General features: G+C 41.8%; 2 long non-coding RNA genes across 2 annotated transcripts; both read right to left on the bottom strand.

The window, feature by feature from the left end:
- Nucleotides 1-2,418: 2,418 nt before the first annotated feature.
- On the bottom strand, nucleotides 2,419-2,957 carry LOC139025724 (uncharacterized). Its single transcript, XR_011477327.1, has 3 exons — nucleotides 2,883-2,957; nucleotides 2,733-2,794; nucleotides 2,419-2,651 (listed from the first exon to the last, which is right to left on the bottom strand). It is a non-coding gene; the product is annotated as an uncharacterized lncRNA (long non-coding RNA).
- Nucleotides 2,958-3,174: 217 nt separating this feature from the next.
- Nucleotides 3,175-3,610, bottom strand: LOC139025725 (uncharacterized). The gene is made up of 2 exons (XR_011477328.1): nucleotides 3,505-3,610; nucleotides 3,175-3,212 (listed from the first exon to the last, which is right to left on the bottom strand). It is a non-coding gene; the product is annotated as an uncharacterized lncRNA (long non-coding RNA).
- Between the last annotated feature and the right edge of the window lie 2,420 nt (nucleotides 3,611-6,030).

The raw sequence follows: 6,030 nt of genomic DNA, 5'->3' as shown, positions 1-6,030 counted from the left end.
GTATTTTCATTAAACAAAGACATGCTGATGTGCCAGAATATTAAGTATCACATTGTCATAAGTATCAAAACTGTAAAAACAATATGTAGCTTTTCTGCAGAAAGAACCAGCCTCATAAATTTATGACTTTATCCTTTTTCTTCAGTGTGGCCCTAGTACTCTGTCATATATAAACAAATACACATTCCATATGAATATAAAAACACAATGTGTAACATTATGTTCCTTTATTGAATAAGGACAAAACAAAGCAGGTAAACCATCAGCTCCTTTCGAAACTGAAGTCACAGTGACTCTACAAGATGGAAAGCACAGAATCCAAGCATATTATACAAAATGATACATACACATTCAAAGGTCTGTATATAACACACCCTGCATGTCTGCACACTTAAATAAAATGCAGGACAAATCCATACACATCAACTGAACAGACAAATGAATGGATGCAGTAGCCTCCCTGCAGCCTTGTATTACACACAGTATACCGCACAAACATCATAGAGGCCAAATTCGTCAAAAAACGAACCCAAAAAAAACCAAATTCCTCTGCCACCGCAGGACATATTTAACCAAAATTGCAAGCACACATACTAACTAAAATAATTCAACACATATTGGTCCCTCAGCAGCCGACCACTGTCGTCATCGGGAAGATTGCCGGATTGTCCCAGTCCATGGCTGGTGGCACTCTGGGGGCCCTCTCCTTCCTCAGGCAGGCCACATTGTGGAGGACAGCACAAGCCACAGTAATATCACATGCCCTAACAGGCTGACCCTTAATTTGTGAAGCAGTGAAAGCGTGCCCTTCAGGAGGCCAAAGGTCATTTCAACTCTGGCCCTGGTCCTGGCATGGGCATGGTTGTAGGGCCTGCTGTGCTCCTTGGGGTCTGTGAAAGGTGTCAGGAGAAAAAGGCTGGCAGCCATACCCCCTGTCTCCCAGCAACACACCAGAGAATTCACCTGTCAACACAAAATCTCATCATTACTACCTCATAAACACAGTGATATTCTTGACACAGCCATGATGTTATAAATAGGGGTTGTGTGGCTTACCTTGTGATAGATTTCAGAGGCCCGAAAGATTCTGGAGTCATGGACTGAGCCAGGCCATTTTGCCACAACATTGCTGATCACACAGTCAGCATTGCAGACCATCTGAAATCATAAATGAGGAATATACACCAATCAATGCACATCACTGGCAATGCAGAGTGTTCGTCAATGGACAATATCAAAAAGTTATGTTCACCTGAACATTAATGCTGTGAAAGGATTTCCTATTCACAAAATCGGCCTCATGGGCACCTGAGGGGCTTTTATCCTTATGTGTGTGCAGTCCACTGCACCAATGACATTGGGGAAACCTGTCACACAAAGTAATGAGTTCCTACTATGTGTTAACAGTTGTCCTGTAATTTGTAGATCCTCTTACCTGCAATCCATAAGAACTCCTCTTTGATGTCACAGAGTCTTCTGTGGCCAGGGAAGAAGATGAAGACATCTGCTAATGCTTTGATAGCCAGCACACCACTCCTTATTGTGCGGGCAAATTGTGGCCTTGTTCAGCTGTTCTGCATCCCCCACTGAGTACAGGAAGGCTCCACTAGCAAAAAAGCGCAAGGCCACACAAACCATTTGCTCCACACTCAGTGCATGGCTCCGTGCAGTGCGGTGCTTAATCCTGGGACCCAGTAGTCTGCATAGATACCTGATGCCATCTGCAGAAAACCTGTATCTTTCATATAGATGGTCATCAGGGAAGGCCAGTGGGTCCAACCGGTCCCTGAAGACCCTTTCTCGCCTGAAGGCTCTCCTCAGCACAAGTGCTTCTTCATCCACCACATCTCGCACGAATGGCATGCCATTGTCAGAGCAGAAAGGAACACACAATTTTGGGCCTTCATATAGGCTAGTGGCCACACCTGGTGCTGGGGTGGGCAAAAGAGGGCGATGCCTTATAACGATGACTTGGTGTTACTGATTGCTGGGAAATAAAAAAAACCTTAGAAAAAGATCCACCGTCCTGTGTGCTCACAATAAGAGCTCATATGTCATGGCTCACTTGACTTTACGAGAATATACCTAATTTTTATTTGACTGTGTCATCTTCTTGGAGCTGGGGAGGAAAGAAAAATAATGATTAATACATTTGTGTTACAGTTAGCATACAGTGTACATTGAAGGCATATCTCACCTCCCTCTCAAGTTTTTTTATTTCAAGGTCCAGTTTCCTAATTGTCCTCTTTTTATTTCGGACTCCAGTGCAAGATTTTCCATCTTTTCTTCTTGTACTGAATGTCTATGTCTGCCAGTTCTATTTGGCGCCGGAGTGGTTGCCATACAACTTTCTGATAGCTTGTAGGCTCTGTGAACACAATACAATTAGCGCAGCTGAATTTGGCAGGATGTGTGTCCTTTTATTAATACGCACTATGTTGCCAGGCTGGTTTTCCCACTGTATAGCATCTGGGTCCTGTAAAAGAAATTAGATTTTTTGATTTTGATGAGGACTCCTCACCATTGTAGAGTAAATAGTACTTTCACAGTCTTAACATGATACCTCATGCCTTCTGGAATCCAGAGAGATGGTCCTCCTCCTCATCATCGTCTCCATCATGTGCTGTTGCTGCTGCACTGGGGCCTTCACCCTATCACATTTAATCGGATTCATATTGAAGCTAGTAGACAAGACATGCCAGGCTACAGTATGCCTTTGATGGAGTACTCACTGGATCAGCATCGTCTGGTGCTTGTGCTGGTGGCTCTAACAGGAACACAGTGCTGCCAGACACTGCAAGGCAATAGGTAACCAAAGTCAGACAGTCCAAATTGATTCAATATGAATGTGGTTGTATCCATGTAGAGATGGAAGGACATACCTTGAATGAAGCGGGTGGCATCTTGGGACGAAACCTATGCTCGTCTCTTCCCCCAGGGATCCCCTCTAAGACGGGCCTGCCTTATTTAGCTCCAAGGCCATGTCCTCTGCTGGGTAAGGTCAGCCTTTGGTGACCCACCACCCGTGCATTGTCTGTGGGTATTCTTTTTCACTGCAAAACAGTACAGACAATGTGTGAGCAGGCCACTTCTGGGTACAATATATGCTTGTCTTTGTTAAATATTAGTCAGGGACCATACCATTCTGCAGAATGTTCTTGTATTTGATTTTGACCTGCTGCCATGTCCGTTTTGGCCCGTTCATGTTTAATCTACACACACACACACACACACACACACACATTTAATGGAGTCACACTGCAAAAAATTACTTGGTATTTTTGTCTTGTTTTCAGTAAAAATATCAAAAAATGTATCATAGCTTTATACAGTGTGATGGAGTTACTTTACACAATTTCACTCATATCTGCAGTGCATTTCAATAAAAAAATTAACCGTTTCATAATTACAGTACAACTGCATTTTTGGAGATGTGAATTAAATATTGAATTGTAATTGTGATGTTTCAGCGGAGCGGTGAGTGTGTAATTGTGCACTACTTACGCATTCAGGCGGTCTGCAATACTTTGCCACGCTTTTTCTCTTTGCTTATCACTTGTGCGGTGTTGCCTTTCTTCTTAATTATATCTTTTACCTCCTCGTATGCCTCCATGAGGATTGTGCTTCCGACGGGGAAAAGTACGCGGCTCTAGTTGCCATGGTAAATCAGTTAATCTGTGATCTGTGGCGGGGTCTATTTGAGTGAGCCGTGAGCGCGCACCTATCCAGATTGGTTTCACCTGGCTTAATGAATCCGTGTCTGCCATCCTGGCTTGGTCTTTGTGCAACCAATTAAGCCTGGACGCACATGTTTGGCTTCATTGAGCTCAGCTGAGTCATTTATCCCGGATGTCTTAATTCTACTTTTGTGCAACAGGCCCCAGCTCAGCCCGTTTTCCTGCTCCCCCATTACTGTGTGTTTATAAAATAAACCTTGAGTGTTTGACGGTAGATCTTAGTTGTTGTGTTATTGTTCTCACTGTTTCGTTTCCCTATTATAATTTGCGTGAGTTATGTTACGGGTCCCATTACATCCCCCCCCAGACGTTCGGGCCAAAGGATTCGTAACACACAAAGACATAAAAATTAAAAGGGTTTGAGTGAGAGGTCTGGTGTTTCCAAGTGGCAACACACCTCTCAAAATGTGCGTGGTTCCTAAGTGACGTCATTGCACTTTTATGACACAAAGAAGAGTCTTCAACAATAAGGTGCTTTTTTTGACCTCTCCTATCTGGTCTGTTGAGGAACTAGAGCAAACACACTTGTAGTTGTTTTGTTTGGAACACAGACCCTCATCCCCGCCTTTACACAATAACTGTTTACGCAATTCAAAAACGGCCCATTATAAATCAATCTGTCAGGTGGGCTTTATTTAAAATCTTGTTCTATTGCCAACATGACAAGTTACATGATAAATACGATCTTTGTGTTCGGGTTTCACAAGGATATTCAGAGTAGCAGATCGTAATGTGTTGGGCTCATAGAATGGAGTCATGAGTTCATTCAGAACACTCCAAAACTGACATAATAGACAGGTAAAAAGCACAATGGTAGTACTCACTGGATGATCACTTCTTGCCTTCTGTTCATCTTCTTCCTTGCGTTGCACTTGAAATAGCTGCAGTCTGTAGTTTGCCAGCTCCAGTGGTTTTTCTGTAACTCTTGAAATGGCTGCTCTCTATAGTTCTTATTGGCTATTCAACAGGCGTGGCCTACCTCTAATGGTGTGTCTAAGTACAGCATCTTGTTTATATAATATTCTGTTCTCTATTGGCCAGCCTACTTCAACGGGTGTGGCTTGAAGAACAGTAAAAACTGTAACTGGTTATGATGTAATGACTTCATCTATTCTAGACTCACTGTCCTTCTCATAAGGAGGTGCATTTCCAGTAAAGGGTGTGGAAATGTAGCTTTGGTAACAGTCTGTTTAGCTAACATTGTACTCTTGTGGGGAAAAAAAGTTATGCAAATACATTTGCTTAGAAACCAAATATACTTCTCCCATGGGCAAAGAAACTCCACAGATGTAAAACGAATGTGCAAATTGTTCAAACAGATCCACAAGGTAGTTGGAGTCACGAGCCAAAATGTTTAACATATTCCAATCTATTCGGTCCAAATAATGATGATCCACGCTTCTTTGAAAATAATTGTAATAATTGATCAAGTCTACAAGCAATACAAGATTCTTATTGTGGTGGGAGATTATAACTTGGTGTTAAATACCTCAATGGACCGTAAAAGGAAATCACACTACAAACTATCACCCCTGTGCACGTAAGGAAATACAGATATCATGGATATGTAGAACTAGTGGATTCTGGAAGCTTAAATATCCAGACCTAGTGAGATATACATGACGGAGGATTAATATCCAGACCTAGTGAGATATATATGACGGAGGATTAATCAAAGCTAGTCGTCTTGACTACTTTCTTATGTTATTCTCGCTGGCACCAAAATTTGTGTTGATAAGGACAGAATGCGGTCGCGACCGTCAAAAATGAAGTACAATTTCACGAAATGCCCCACATCTGTCATTTTAACAACTGTCCTCCTTTAAAACAACTGGTTACAATATTATGACTTGTGTTTTTTTCCCCTCTGTGGCCCTAATATTCTATCATTTTATATATAGCCTTATAGTCTATGGGAAACTGTAAATTATCTAATGATAGCAACATCATCTAAAAATCATTTATCCAAAATCATTGAAATTAATGATCACAAACGTTTAAATAATAACAGTGGGTCTAGTTATATGTGATAACAATGTATAGTGAGCAGTGAAATAACTATTGGTTTCCATTTGTGGTGACTGCTGACTGACATTAGGGATGAGATTAAATAGATCCTGGAATTTAGCCTGGTCTGGAGCAGGCTAGCTCCACAGAATAAATCTCCATGGTAATTTATACCATAACATATCCTCCTGCCCCCTATCCATCTTTAGTGCAACCGGATTACGATCAATTGAGCCAGGATCACCAAGATATCCTGGCTTAATCCCTTATCCTAGTTTTGTGCAAC

Source organism: Salvelinus sp. IW2-2015, unplaced genomic scaffold, assembly GCF_002910315.2.
Source record: "Salvelinus sp. IW2-2015 unplaced genomic scaffold, ASM291031v2 Un_scaffold3162, whole genome shotgun sequence".
In the NCBI taxonomy this organism is placed as follows: Eukaryota; Metazoa; Chordata; class Actinopteri; order Salmoniformes; family Salmonidae; genus Salvelinus; species Salvelinus sp. IW2-2015.
This window is presented reverse-complemented; position numbering and strand designations above follow the sequence as displayed.